This window comes from Galleria mellonella, unplaced genomic scaffold, assembly GCF_026898425.1.
Source record: "Galleria mellonella isolate WM207_F2 unplaced genomic scaffold, CSIRO_AGI_GalMel_v1 utg40, whole genome shotgun sequence".
NCBI classification, from domain to species: Eukaryota; Metazoa; Arthropoda; class Insecta; order Lepidoptera; family Pyralidae; genus Galleria; species Galleria mellonella.
Window position 1 is genome coordinate 753,402 of NW_026442094.1, and position 17,128 is coordinate 770,529.

A 17,128-nucleotide genomic window follows, 5' to 3' on the forward strand; every position below is an offset into this window, starting at 1 on the left:
TTTTAATTTAGTAACGATCAAAATCTTTTTTTTTTACGTTGCAGTAAACTGTTCGTTGCGAAGCAATATCTAAATCCGCCTTCTAAATTCAAATTTTTATCAAATGTGTACATAAAACATCGTTCATTTGTTGTTTTATTCTGAGGATTTATTTAAAATAAGAATACTGCGGTTCAATATTAGATAATAAAGAATGCCATACGAAATTAAGTACGTTATTTGTGCAATTTTACATTGTGCAATAAATGAATATTAGCTTTGTCATGATTGAATTTTCTGCTTTTTAGCGGAGCGAATCGTATTTCTTCTTGGAAGAAAATCTTAAATTATTATGTCAAAAGCATACAAGTCTAATTACTGCTCTCCATCCTACGGTTGGCGGTTGGAAGTGATCGCTATTTAGCGATAAAGTCATGTATTGTTCTCTTTTTACCTTACTTGTTTTCCTTATTTTTGAGCTATTTTTACTACATATTTTATGTAACCTTCTTTTTTGGAGCAAAGAATTTTTATTTTTATAAAACATTATTAAAGACCTTATAAAAATTTATCTTAGTTACAATAAGGTCAGGCCTAGGTATTCTGTTACTTAGATATTTTTGAATTATTATTATTAGTTATTACTAAAAAGTTTGCATGTCAAACTTCATGCCTGACAAACTCTTCTATGATGGTAAAGACCGTCAACAAACCAAATTACTCTGAGAGGCAAATTAAACAAAGTCACATATAAGACAGATATACCATACACCGAAAGCTAAAACATTACGATTCGTGTGGCCATAAAAGCATATAAGTAGGCATCTAATAAAAAATAATATCACAAATATGGTACAAATAGGACTAGTGCAATTAAAATACTGTATTACTATAAGTACAAATAAAGTTCCTTTGTAAAACCGAGAAATTCTTGCCTATGAGTCACGAGAGCCGACATTCTTATGTGACCGGCGCCATAACGACTTATAAACTGGAATATAAAGCTTTTTTTACTTCCACGGCTGTTTACAGGCTTCTTGTAGCTTTAAAATGAGGCAAGAAATTGTATAATATTTTCTGAGAATATTCAATAAGGATGTAAGGTACTATGAACGTTACTAAAACACGTAGAATGGAAATGCAGGCGTTATAGGAAGCAGATATATAGAATATTATGCAACTGCAACTGTAACCCATAAACTGTATTAATAATGACATTATGGAATTGCAGTCATTTAAAAATAAGAGCGTGAATTAAAGAATTGTGACATTATGGAAGCATTACGCATTACTTTCAAATGACTGTACGTTCGAAAGTAAAGCACAAATTTAAAAATGACAGAAATTATCGAGAGCAAACAAAAGAAAATTGTAAATTATAGAATTGCAAAAATTACGCGACTGTAAACATAAAAATAAACGTGTAATTTATTGGAGTTCAGACATTTTAGGATAGAAATATATATATGAATTTCAATTACCGCTCGATTAACTTCCTAATGATGGTAAACATTGCTAACACAACTACTTCGAAACACGACGTCTCTATTCTTCCACTTTGATTTCCAGTAAGTTCGGCAGTTGGTCGGATATTGAAATTGACATACATCTTTGGTTTGGTATTAAATTTGAATAATCTATTAATGATTCTAAATCACGATATCCGTTAGAATCATAGTAGCAAAACTACAATACAATATAATTTTCGACTCGTTGATTCATAATTAAATATTTTTAGCGGTCATGTGTGATAAAATAATTTGGAACGATTTGACCAGTTTGTTTGATTGGCTACCACTAATAAACAATGATTGAATTAAGTCAACATACATATCAAACTATCACAACTGTTCCTTTTCATTCCTAGAATAACGAGTAAGGGAACAAAGATCAACACAATTATTTATATTCGGTTTTGGGTTTTCTCTTGCCCAATGCAAATAAACGGAACTCGGATTATACGAAGCCGTCATGTCAACGTAGTAATAAGTGGTAAGCTTATATAAAGATTTTATGGTGAGAGACCCATGTTGAACAGTGACACGTTATGACCATGGTTAGTCTTTGTTTTCATGCCAAATCACATATTAGGTGAACACAAAGAAGCAAAACATTATTAAAGAACGTCGTGAACCTGTAATTACAAACTATTAAAAACACTAGCTTTTTTTATGTAAATTAGAATGGCAAACAAGCTGACGGCCCACCTGATGGAAAGTGGTAATCATCGCTTATAGACATAAGCAGTACCATGGACATAACAGAGTATATTGTTTCGCCCATGACACCCCACATGGGTTGCTATTCCTGAGGACTCAGGTGTTATTCCTCTGTGCCCTGTAAATTCACTGCCATATCCCACCTTTCAAACCGAAACACAAGCATGCAAACATAATTACTTCACGGTAGAAATACGAATGGGGCAGAGGTGCCCAAGCAAACGACTTTTGTACTAAGTCTCCTTCTGGTAAGAAACATCTATATAATAACAGTCGAAACAAACGAAATGAAAAAATTAAATTAAGTATTCTTCCCAAAAAAACATGGGTTCAACCAGTTTAGTAACTTAAGAGCGATTTAAGCTGTCAAGTTACTAAACTGATTATTTGTTGAGTTATACTGATGAAACCAGTCTCTTAAAAAGTTACAAATGATTTCGATTTGTATATTTTTAAATATATAATACGTTTCTAATTATTTCACTAATCAACAGATTTAATGAGTACCCTCATAATACTCGTAAAAAATAAACAGTGGTAAGCGCATTTATTCTTTAACTAGCTTTTTCCCGCGCCTTCATGCCGTGTCCAAGACATGTTTACTGACCAGGATAAGAAGTAGCATTTGTCTTGCATCCTATATAGTACATGTATATCAAATTTCATAGTGACAGGTTAATCCGTTGAGACGCTAAAAGATAAAAGAAAAACAAAGTCACTTAAAAAATTATATATTTTTTTTACACGGTGTTAAAAAGTAATATCACGAAAATTGCAAAAGGATTTTTTCCTAGAATTATTATACACGGTTAATATACTAGTACTCGTAATATTAAATATTATATACGTTATCTACAGTTCCCCAATAGCAAACAGACGGTCAGAGGACCCTCTGATAAGGATCCAATAACCTCTAGACGGTATCGTATCGGTGCTATGCAAATATGCAGACGATAGCATAGAATGCATGTGGGAAGTAATGTACTTATTCGAACCATTTTATTGGATGCTAAAATACATCTACCATACCACTCTATATTTATCAAGATATATATATTTTTTTAGGTATTTGGCAAATTTATAAAACTTTGTGTCTTGTCCCCAAAACTGCTCATATAAAATTAATAAGGATTGAAATATAATATCAGACAATAATATGTGATCAATTCATAATATAGATATTCTTTTTTTTTCTTCAACAAAAAGATATGGCCAAATTGTTCACTAAAAATGGCAAGAATAAAAAAAACAATATAAAAACCTAAAAGGTAATGTAATGAACGTGTGCGCTGTGGATTCTAGTAGTAAAATTTTAAATCTCTGGGTATTAAAGAATTCCATTGGCTATCGAAGTACTTACTAACCGACTTAGTAACCGTTTATCATCAAACCGCATACTTATTTACCACCAACCTACTTATTATTACGAATTAAAGTGAGTTTGTCTGTTATCTCATGCTGTATTTATAGCAAAATTGGAGGGAAAGGGATTGTTAGTAATGAGATTTAACAGTCCCATTGCTAGCAATACACTCTGTCAGGTCGACCTCCACGCGGTTACCCCTAAAAACCATATTGTTTAATTCTTGTTGAATTTTTCACGATGGGCCAACTGACCTGCCTTCATCCTCACCTGGCATCCTTCACTGGAACCCAGTCAGCGTATGCCGATAGCGCAAGCGGATTTACCATCACATCCCATTAAAAAAAATAGCGAAATTTGATATACACGTACAATATGAAATGACACCTTTTATTCCGATTAAGCGGTATTCCTTGTCACTAAGAAGTTACAAGTAAAATTTAGTTGTGATATATAAAAAAAAAAATAACAACATACGCCATTATAACTAAAAGAGGTGAAATTATTGATATCTACAAACTTATATAAAATAAAGAGCCAAAGGATGTTCAATTAAGTATGTCAAGTGGCTATTGGAAAGTCGATCTTATCAACTAAAAGTATACATATATTCGATACCCACAGTTATGCATGTCAATAGATAAATAATAATACAGTAAATGGGAAAGCCATGACAAATGGCGCGAAGAGGACCGTATAATCTGATGCCTCTTGAACATATAAAGATGCCACTGTTCGGTGTTTAATGTATGACATCATAAAAGACGTCAATTGAGTCATTTAGATAAATAAGCAACAAGCAATCATTGATATGGCGTCCCTGTATATCTGTATAGTGAAAGCTCGTGGCTTCGCGTGTATACATTTCAGATCAGTTTTTAGTAGATTCAAATGAATTAATAAAAGATCTGCGAATTTCGATATTTAAGTACAATGTTGAATCTATTGTTATTAACCAGATAATAACTATTTTGTAAAATGAATTTATTTATTTACTTAAAAAATATATATATCGACTAGAGTACTATGACAAAAAAGGCGAACTTAATGCTAAATAGCATTCTCTCCTATTCATTAAAAAGAATCTTACCATAGCACAGAACAACCGAAAAATGGGGTATGACAGGGAAATTATAGAGAACGCAGGCATAACGTCTTAGCCCGAGGGGGGAAAGGGATTATTAGTAATGAGGTCTAACAGCCTAATTGCTAGCCATATACCTTACCTTATCAGATCGACCTCCACGTGGTTTCCCTTGGAAACCATCGTAGCGTTAATTCTTGTCGAATTCGTCATGATGGGCCAACTAGCATTCATTCTTACGTATCATCTCCCATTGGTACTTCGCCAGTGTACACCAATAGCGCAGGCGGGTCAACCTTTCCATTTTTACCCATTAAAAAAAAAAAACGTCTTAGCTCTCGGGAATGGCAACACATAAGGAGTTATATGTCTCTGTCTATAGGCGTATATTATTTTATTCCATCAGGTAGGTCGTCAACTTATTTCCAATCTATATATTTGACATATTTCTTAGAAATATACATTATTTTTTCATTCAATCATTGTATAAAAAAATACAAGAAACTTATTTCAAATATGATGAATTGTTGAATTGAGATTAATTTGATGAAATTTATTATTTAAAAATAGAATGACCCGCGAAATTAACGTTCACTACTTTAGTTTCGTTACAGTTGTAAAGTGAAATTATTGCATGCTTACTAATATAGAGGTTTGTCCGTGAAACTAATAATGAAATATCAAAAAACTAGTTTCTCACCACCACATTCACAATGTAAATCCGGTTTTATATCGAATGCTGAATTTTAAAGATAATTTATAACGACTAACTCCTAAACTGCTATAGTCCGTATTTTACGACCGCACTGTATACTGACCTGGATCCTCTTGATTTATGTACTAAAACTAAGGCGAAATTGGAAATTTAAATTTATGTTAGACTTATTACTTCTCCTATAAAGAAAATTTACAAATGGTTTATTGGTTATGACTTATAATAATAATATACTAAATAATATACTTTCACAATATTTATTATAATGTGGTGTGCAAGCCGTGTGGTGCCGGCACAGTATAGACTACCACTTCTTCCGTAGATGTCGTAAGAAGCGACTAAGGGAACTTAATAGTCGAAAGATAGAAGGCAGCGTCTCTCTTAAAATATCACCAAAGCTTAACAACTGTAGTCAACCCACCTGCCAACCGTGACTCCTACAGACAAAATCCCAAAACGAAATAACCTATCGAAAAAGATGGCGGATTTCAAGATTTATTAAAAATTAGAACATCTCTTTTTTTCTTACCAGTTGAACTACTAATTTTTTATATTGTTCGGTCTCAATTTGCTTGTATTTTTGAATTACGCAATATCTTTGATAATTTTTGATTCGATTTTCATTAATAATTATTTAAGTATTTTAGAGATATTAGATAGAATAAGCCCCATGACTTATTCTGTCTCATTGAGTATATTAATTTTATCCCGGTTGTTGAATGTGTTCTTTTTGCAGAACAATATTTTAAATTAGAACAATACTATTGTAACCTTTTGGAGGAAACAATAAAGAGTATCTATCTATTTACTATCTGTATTCAGTGTATTTGGAAAAGCGAATGATTGAATTAGTAATTATGAAGTAAATTATAAAAAAATATACAAATATATATAAATAACATTTTAAATATCTATTGTTAAAATGTTATTCAGAACTTGTACTATGGATACTAGACAACTAAGAAATACTCGTATTAAATTTTGTGAATTGATACATAAACACATATAGAAAATATCCAAAAAAATGCAAACAGAGATATTTCATGAATCCAAATGATTGTATTATTAAGGTATCGAATCCGTGACCATCAGAAGGCCGTGTGTTACATTGCTGTATCACAAAATTCATCACAATCTAATTTATCAGTGTATTAAATTTGCTAAGCGGTTTAAGCGTGATTGATTAAAAAATTAGTAAGATTCAATTATTACGTAGACGTAGTAAAAACAAAACAACTAGAATTTACAAACTTCTCAGGTTTATTTAGGCTTCATCCTGAACTACGTTGATTTATTTAAAGTTTTAATTAAATAAGTTTTGATCAACTACATTAACTCAGGTATAGGTTATAGGGCTTCAAGCCTTAGCTTTCTCTACCTAACCACTAAAAGATAGGGGATAACGATATACATAGAGGTAAAACATTTCTATATTATTTGTACTACTTCCTACTTTTAACCATATTAATATGAATAACTTACTGATAATAATACATAACCATCCACAACCCCAGATTAAACCCCATCAGTTAAATGCATAAAGGGTGACACAGTTTACTCACAAATATGGGGCAATCCATTAATTACGGAAGCTTAAAAGACCTCTCCCCCTTCCTCCCAGGGGAGAGGTCTAGCTAAATCTCACAAAAACTCATTTATAGGGAGGAGATCAATGAAAATCCCGCATAATATATCAACATCCCACAAATACGAATATTATAAAGAAAGTGAGTTTGGTTGTTTGTTACCCCTTGGTGCTTTAACGTCTCAACTAATTGTAATGGAATTTGGTATATATACATAGGTATTATTTATTTATTAATGCATCACAAAGTTAATGTATTAAAGTATTTATGCAGTAATGTATCCTGGCTACTACTTATACTGGTCAACTAAAATACCCCGATCATGCGGACGAAGTAACGAGTAAGCTAGTCAATTGTCTATCATAATATTATAAAAAGATTTGATTTTTGTATGTTTGTTTGTAATGGATAAACTCCAAAACTATTCGACGGATTTAAAAAAGGCTACATAATAATAATAAAAAAAAAAATCTTACGAAAATTACAATAATCTAACCCAAAGTATAAAAAATTTGCTCATGAAAGCTAATATAAAATATTATATTTATCTTTCTATCTATCTACTAATGCGAAGCTGACGCGGATCGCTAGTATGAAATAAACTTAATTATTTTAAACCTCAGGTAATTGTGGAGAGTTCCCTCTACATCAAAATAAATATTACACAATTAATAAACGTCCCTACGCAAAACTTACTGAAACGTTATTTGCTAAGAAAAGAATAATTTTCAGCGAAATATGTCACCCATGTAATATTGTAAAGAAAAAAAATAATAAGTAGAGATTATCAGTAATATAAATTTATTGCTCTCATTGCTACTTCCAATTTGCCATCAAATTAGATCGCGTTGTGAGGACGTTTATTAACGGAACAGATATGAACATGTTAACGGAGCGTTTAGCTATATTAGCTATTTATTAACAAGGTTCAACAATTGATTAGGTATAGTATTAATGACAATGTACAATATAATATGAAAAGTAATTAATTTTCTTCTGAATCAGTATTCCAGCAGCGAAATAGAATATTTCCTCAAAGAAATATGGAGAAAATGACAATTAATATCGAATCTACCATATTAACACGGTACATCCAGTAAGGCTAAATTCTTATGCTTCTGACCCGACTTCAAAAACCTTTGTAACCCCATAACTCTGTCAGTTGTAAACGGATTGGAAAATTCTATATTTTTTATTCGAAATAATATACTTGTAGATTGGTCCCATAGAAATTTTATCAGTTCATTAGTTTAGTTTCTAAATCAAAATAACCGATTTTGTCACAACTGAAGACGGTTTTTTCACAGAACACAATCATTAATTATTGAATAGCGATATTTCTTAGTCAATATTTATTTTGTCACAACTAAAGTGGTTTTAAGTTTTTTTTTTTTTTTATACAACTTAGAATGGCAAACAAGCTGATGGCCCACCTGATGGAAAGTGGTAACCGTCGCCTATAGACATGAGCAGTACCATGGACATAACAGAGTACACTGTTTCGCCCATGATACCGCTCATGCGCTGCCACTCCTGAGGACTCAGGTGTTATTCCTCTGTACCCTGTAAATTCACGCCATATCCCACCCTTCAAACCGAAACACAGCCATGCAAACACAACTGCTTTACGATTGAAACACGAATGGGACAGAGTTACCCAAGCAAACGACTTTTGTACAAAGTCTCCCTCTGGTATTTTAAGAAGTATAATGTATAGAGCGGTAAAACTAAATGTTTATGTTTAACTGGTTTTATCACAGTTGAAGTGGGAACACAATCTTAATTAATCCAACCAGTTCCTTTGGGAAAAACTTCAATAGAACACTTTCTTAACATAATCATTATATCAGCCCTTAACCGTCTATATATTAGCCCTTAACTACTGCTGAACATAGACCTGCCCTTTGGGGATTTTGCCAGTACTTGCCATGCTTGGCAGATAGATTAGCAACCGCTGTTAGGCTTTGGAAATATTTTAAGAGGGACGCTGCTGCCTATCCTTAGTCGCCTCTTACCACACCCACGGGAAAGTAAGGGGTGGCCTATTCTATACCGGGACCACACGAAAACTAACATAATAGTAATTATTTAAATTAAAATGACAATGGTTAATTAAAAATTTAAATTTTAGAGACTTAAAGTTAACAGTGAGGTTAATAATAACCATAGATTAATCTACTCATTATAATATCGGGTTCCACCCGCATGATATAATAAAGCTACTAATAAAAATTTATCTGCTTGATATAATTTGAGGCTCTTATTAATAAAAAAAAAAGTTGAGTAGAACGTTCTCTTTTTAGTTAGTCGTATTCATGGACCATGACGTCCCTGTGTTCATTCAGAATGGTCAGGTAACATGTCCGTGGCATAATAAAAAATCAAACTTCATTGAATAAATTAAAAATAGCGAATTGTCTTTTAATGTAATAATTACCGATTCATTTTCGTGTAATTAAATCAAGAAAGCTCGACTAGTTTCGGGACCAACTCGTGATCCTTAATTAATTTCTTCTTCCTTTTTAAATTGACGAATTAACATAAAAGATAAAACACTCAATCAGAAAAAGGTTAATTTGATATTTGGTGTCTTTATTAACAAGATGGGATATTGCTTTCCGAAGAAAATAGCCACTTTAATCGAAACGAAATAAATATAGAACGAACAAGTGAGTGAACTCTACAAAAATGAATTAACAAAATCGGTTTAGAATTTGGAACGATATAGTGAAACATATACAAAAATACAGACATATTAAGATGTTCTTTTTGGACGTCGCTTAAAAGAAAAAACAAATTATTTCTTATATTATTCACGAAATCATGCAATTTACTGGTACATACATATGTACTGTATATTTAAGAAAACTTTTGCTACCATTTAATTTGTTTCAAATTTTAAACACTGTAACATAACAAGGCTGATGTAATATCGTTTTACGTGTAACATGTATCATATTACTTCTCTTTGATAAACTTTCTTTGAAGTTTAGAAGTTTCGATCGTACAGAAGTGACGTAACTGGCATTAGATATTCAATTCGCGGAGTAGAGGGCACAAATCCACTGATACGTACATCAAAGTTTTTGTCTCGGAATGATTTGGAACATCCTGCAGAGTTCACACGGAGCGACTTACTGGCGACTTTGTCCTGCGGTGTCCATATTTAAGCGATCATCCATACCATCATTACGGTATTTTTTTTTTTAACTTTTTAATACTTGATGGTAACTGACTATCGCCTTCCTAAACACATATGCAGTATTGCGACTATTGCATAATGTGTAACATAACATTCTGAAGTCGACTGAAATGTCGCGACGCGCGACAGATATTATAATAGTTTTCCTTCAAACGGCAATGAAGCCGCTGATTACTACGGATTTAACCCTCCTCTAGATAAGCTGTGGATAAATCTATCGATAGATACGTTATCGCTACCACTACATCATGAGATAGAATATACAGCTACATCTGTCCTGTTATGTTTCTCTTGTGCGCGCAATAAAGAAGACGTATCTAATGATCAAATTATGATTCAATCACTTATTGCTATTTCATGTTGTAACAATATAGGTCTTAAGCTATTAAAGGTAAAGAATCAAGATCATCGTCATCAATCAAACAAGAGTCAATTGTTACTTGTTTAAGAGGACAGATTTGCAGCAACTTGCTGGTAACTAGTGACTTTTCTGATTTGCAATAATTTGATAGTTGTATCTCAACGACTTTCGCATCAAAAGCATCGCCAATGAGTCGCGGTCGATAAAAAATCGCTCCAGGTGAATGAGTCTTAACAGTGTTACTTCAAATGTCAACGTCGTATTTCGTTTTGCGTGCTCCATCTAAATAGAGGGCGAAAAAATACCAGGAAATTGCTTTCAGCTTAGAGAAACTTGACCCAATCTCTATCTATGTACATCTAAACAACGTGTAATAGAATAAACACAATCCCAGAAATAGATTTGTTTAGGATCATCTACTGAATTTACACCAGCTATTCTAATTTTTTTTTAAACGAAACATATAGCATGTATTTTGTTTAAAAAAGAATAAGAATTACTTTAAAATTTTGAAATTATACAGTAATCATAATGATTACTATTAAAAACGTAAAATTTAAATCAAGAACATATTTTGTGTCCAACCTTGCTACTCAGCAGAATATTAATACCAATACTTATTACTTGAGAACAAAATGTAAAATACCACACACAAGCTCAAGAGGTTTAATTGGTACTAAAAATTCTTAAGTGTTTTGTATGTATTTGCATGATAATTAAATAAATAAATAATTACAACTTTTAAGCAACATCCAAATAAAAAAAAAATAACAATTCATTTGTCTTTTTTGTAGTTATGTTTTACATTTAGTTTGCCAGTTTGAATGTGAACTGATTTATGATCATCAATGTCATAATAAATCCAATTAAAGAAAAGTAACTCTTATTATAAAGCCATATGGGCTTTTTAAAATTAAGATACGAATTTATTACATGAATCTGCGAAACTAATAACAGAAACACAACTGTGAAATACAGTTTTCACAATTAATGAAAAAAAAAAATGTAAGTTTCTAAGTTTATATAGTAGTTTTAGCCTGAAATTGGAACAAACATATAGAAAGACAAAAAATATGATAATTATTGGTTTATAGCTATTAGCAACATAGCTACTGTTGATCGTTTCAATGTCTTCCATACAAATTTATTGTACATACATAGACTTATACAGAGACAAACAAAATTTTCTTATTGGAATGTATAAGGAAGGAATTGCCTTAATTCCGTTGCACGATGTATAAACCAAATACCACTCAGTAGTGAATCTCAGGAATTCTAAAATCTACAAACTTGAAATTTTGGATAGAGGTCGCTGACGCAAGAACGTATGCAGCTATCACTTACAAAGGGTTCTGTGAATTCCCATAGGGAAGGATTCCGCGGGACCAACAACGCGATAGTTAAAGATATTGTGTATATTGTCGCCGTTTTATTGTACCTGAAACAAAATTAAGGTAATATTTAACACATATGTTTGTTTAATATTATCGTAAATCACATGGTGATAAATTTGATACAAAAGAATCAGTAGCAACACAAGCGGAGTTATCCCAAACAAAATCAAAATCATAAATGACAATTTTTCTAAACAATTAATATATGCTAGCAACATTACATTAAAAAAACAACTACCTGACTTTTTTTCAACTTAGGTTTACTTTTATTCGATGTATATAGATACATACGGGAAATTTATGAACTCACTATCTTTTTGTCGTTTCCAACAATTGTTTGTATGTATATATAATTTTTTTTTAACTACAATGTATATGTATATGTATATATTACTATATTTTAACGTTCTCTAATCTTTATTTAAAACCACCTGCATCCACCTTTGATTATTTCAAACTTTTCTGAAGTTGTTAACTGCAGATAACCTTTATAGCTTTACTGAACGCGTGCAGAAGACTGCTGCACTGAGGGCACTCCAAACCTGCGGAGAGATCTTGCCTAGCGCAACAGATTTAAGGTTGTTCAGTTTTGCGCTTATATATCGGGGTTGCCACTATAGAAATTTTCCTACGTATTTGTCGAATAATCGAGTGAATGTTGCTGCTGATAATAAATTACTTATTTTACCGAATCCTTAGCTTGTGCGATCTTAGAATTCGTGCATTCGGTATAAAATTTATCCATTAATCACAACGCGTCACGACGACCTCTCTTGGCACGCGTAGCAGATTAACGGCTTTAAACATAACAAACATTTAGTTTCACTACTCTATACATTATGCATCGCAAAACCACTTTAATCGTGACAAAATAAATATTAACTAAGAAATACCACTATTCAATAATTAAAGATTGTGCTCCACAAGATAATCGTATTCAATTGTGACAAAATCAGTTATTTTGATTTAAAAACTAAACTATTGAACCGATTTTGATAAAATTCCATGAATTTAATCTGTATAAATTATTTTAGATAAAAAAAAAGAAATTTTCAATTAGGTTTAGAACTTACGTAGTTATAAGGTAATAAAAATAAAAAAAATAAATACAACTGAATCGAGAACTTTCTTTCGAGGAACGTTCCCTTCTTCGTGGAGACGAAGCGGGGGACGCGGCTTGGCTTGTGTGAGTCGGTATATATTAAGAATCTTATATATTAAGGTAGGACGATATAGATATCGTCTATCCATGTAGCAAATTAAATTTTAATTCCTATACCTGTTTAAGCGTGATAGAGTAACAAATATACAAACATCTTTACAAACTTTCACATTTATAACATTAATAAGAAGGAGGATAAAGTGGATGACTGAAGCTATTAGTAATTGAAGTAAAGGAACACCATAATAGTGATCGATGGATTGTGTGAAGGATGATATAGCCAGCGAAGGAGTAAATGAAATGATTACAAATAGAGATTGCAAAAAGAGAAAAAATATCTCTGACCCGATTCCAAATAATTAGGATAAGCGCGGATAGATGATATGGATGGACCTCTTCTTATGGAAATCATTTAAAAAGTTTCATGTGACTTATTTTTTACGATTTTCACAAACATATCGATTTATCCAAAGCGAAACTAAAACATATTCAGTATAGTTACTATAAATATGAAAGTCAGTTTGTTTGTTACGTTATAGCGTTCTTAATGGCTTAATCAATCATTATGAAATTTGGTATACACGTACTAAGAAGGATATAGCCTACTTTTTATCCTGGTCAGTAAACATATCCTTGTCATGCGAAAGAAGTAGCGGGTAAAAGTCGGTATGAAAATATTACAAAACACATGGCCTCTTTGCTCAAGGTTGATTGATTTATTCTTGCTACAGCACTCTCTTATATAGGCTGGGACACTTTTATTTGTCATAAAGAAATTTATGCGTCTCCTAGCCAACCCTACCTGCCCATCGAAGACTCGATCTCGATAGCCTATAAACCCAATCTTTATATTGTGTGAAAGTGTTCTCTGAACCGGTACTGTGTGAGGCGTTTTCAATTTTCTCGTGAAAAATAAGTAGAACTCTGCGTATGGGGGGAATTTTATAATGGGAACGTGAATGTAATACTGTGGCGTATCTCGGGGGAATTGAAAATTGAAGTCGACGTTACGGATGCTCCGGCCTTACGGTAATGTATCGTAACGATTTTTAACCGCTAAGGTGTTTGCCGAAGGCCTATATGTTTGAGCCTATTTGTTTGCCTGAACAGTGATGTTTAAGTAGGCTGAAATGAACATACTTTTATTTAAAATTTATTAAATGCTATTTTTTCCGTGTCATATTCGGTGTGAGTAATAAGAGTTACGGTATCGTAAAATTTTATATCTTTTTTTTTATACCACAAACATGGTAAACAAGCATACATCCCGTCTGGTGGTAAACAGTCACTGCAGCCATTGGACGCTTGCAATACTTTTTTTTAATTGATGATAATGAAATGGTAACCCCGCCTGCGCAACGGTATACACTGGCGAGGCACCAGTGAGGAATGATTGATGAGGATGAAAAGGTATGTCAGTTGGCCCATCATGAGTTCAGCGATAAATTAGTCACAATAGTTTCCAGGGAGAACCGCGTGGAGTTCGACCTAACAGAGTATATTGATAACAATGGGGACTAACCTTCCCATTACTAACAATCCCTTCCCTCCGCCTGCAATTCTAGGGGTGTCACGTGCGTGTTACCGACCTTGATATACCTTATAGAATCCTTAATACACCCTTTTTGAAGAATCCCATACCGTATTCTCTAGGGGAAACCTTCGAAAAGAGCTCATTCCAGTCTCATTTTAAAGGATATAAAATGCAATCAAGAGTTATGCAGGATAAGGGAAGTACAAATTCAATTTATAAATTACTTTCAAGAGAAAGAAACTCAATATGTTTCGATTTTTGTAATAATAATTATTTTAAGAACCAAAAAAGTTTATTCCCTTATTGATCTTATTAATTTTGCCATAAAATAGTTATGGCCTCACACGACGTTAGTTCTATGCCACCTACCATCGATTAGTTTCAATACCATAAATACCCACCTAACATAAACAGTTTACCTAACAAATACTGAAAAGTCTGCCAGCGAGTTTGATAAATATTCTAGAAAGTAATTTTGAAGTTCACAGCACTTGAGACTATAAATTATCCAATATTTTTTTATTCCTCCTATTCAACACGTCAGCTCCACTGTTCGTAACAGGAGCTGGGATTGTTTGTTAATCTTTTTGTGGACTGCATTCGCTTGATAAATTACGTAAAAGTGGGAAATATATTTTTTCCGGGTAGACAACAAAAACTCGGTACAACACTATCTCTATTGCCGATCACCATTTCAGAAAATGTAGGGAACTACCCCGCTGTCTACATTAGCCATTGTAATTTAGCATCCACATGGTTTATAGGAAATTTCGTTGATAACGAAGTAAAAATATAAGATTTAGTCTCAGAACATACATAATTGTCAAAATAGGATGTCACAGAATATTTACCTCATAAGATAAAATCTCAGAATATCAATATCTCAAAATATTCATATCCAGTTCTTTTCTTGATATGTAACTGGTATAATTAGGAAATTAAAGGAACGCCCTATAGACGACAATTACCACTATCCACAAAGTGAATCGTCAATTACTTTGCCATTTCAGGGCGCGTAAAACATTTTATATCTTTTATATGAATGACTACGTAAAAGCCTTCCAAGAAATGTTTTCATCCGGTTATTTAGATTGATACCAAGTTTTCATCTCCCGCCGCTTTGCTTGCCTCGCGGAATCAATAATTTGTAATATTTACTCTAAAGAACATAGTTGAGAACTAGCTATCTCATGGTTTCAGATTATTAATTAAATAAATCAAAATGCTCTATCTACAATGTTTTCAAACTTTGCTGGCTATATTATATACTTTAAGATTATTTTTAGGTTGGCATGGCATTAACTTGGCTCTAAAAAACTATATTAAGACGTCTGAATCAGGCCAAAAACCTATACAATAACTTACATTTCATTGTATCACAAGTAAGACGTTGGTACCTATCCAGTTTTTTTTAATGGATGTTAATGGAATAGTAACCCCGCCTACACTAACAGTATTCGCTTTCGTGGCACCAGTGACGGATGATAAGTGAGAATGAAAAGGTAGGTCTGTTAGCCCATCGTGACTATAAACCTGGAATCCAGCACGATGGATTCCACGGAGAGCACGTGGAGATCGACCGGATAGGGTATACTGCTAGTATTGGGTTTGGTAGTCTATATTACTAACAATCTCTTCCCCCCTGTACCTAGACTGGGTAGTCTAGCAGTAAAGTTCAAAACGTTCCCCAATTAAACAATACAAAACACAACCTTATAACCTAACATTATCTCCTTGGAAATCTCGTCGCTTGCGACAATTATCATTTCCACGAACGCACTCGAAGACTCGTATTATACATAACCGTTACGACACCATATCTCTCTAACAATTGTCGGCCATAACCGTAACAGAAGCCCGTGGGACATGGCGAGGTAACATGATAAACAAACATGTGCACTGTACATTGAAAGACCACTGAAGTGTGCCAACTCATATTCCCTTACTAACCCCGCTTTGAATAGTAAATTTATTCGATTTGTTTATCTTTCCATAAGTTTTTCTCAGAAAGGCAATACAGTTACGTTTGCACTTGAACTTAAAGGCGCTTACTTCCAATTAGATGGGTATAGTATTGTAACGCTGATAGTGGATCCTCGCGTTTTAGTGTTAGATTGTCTTTTCACTGCGCTTTAATTATTATACAAAATAAAATATCATCATAATTATTAGCATTTTTTTATATTATTTAATTTTAATAATGTGAAATTAATATTACCTCCAAGGGAAAGGGATTGTTAGTAATGGGGTTTAACAAGCCCATTGCTAGCAATATATCAGGTCCTCCTCCCTCTTTGCAATTGGAAACCACCGCGGTAAATTTTTGGAGAATTCCACACAATGGACTAACTGACCTACTTTCATTCTCACCTATCATCTGGTGCCCCTCCAGCGTATACCAATAGCACAAGCGGGGACACTACCAAATTTTCATTCATTAAAAAAACATTACCTTCAAAGAAACATGGATTTGAAAATGACTAAAAATTTTGAGCCTTCCACGCTGACTTGACGCGCTGTGTAGTTATA

The 17,128-nt window shown here is 32.9% G+C and overlaps 1 protein-coding gene across 2 annotated transcripts in view; it reads right to left on the reverse strand.

Annotated features, from left to right (window-relative positions):
• Positions 1-17,128, reverse strand: part of LOC113520220 (DE-cadherin) — a 311,477-nt gene that overhangs the window by 99,537 nt on the left and 194,812 nt on the right. The window contains exon 2 of one of the 2 annotated variants that reach the window (XM_052898053.1): positions 11,854-11,947. The exons of the other annotated variant lie outside the window; for it this stretch is intronic. The gene's annotated coding sequence lies outside the window, so the exon portion shown is untranslated. The remainder of the gene's footprint in view (positions 1-11,853; positions 11,948-17,128) is intronic. 2 annotated transcript variants of the gene reach the window in all.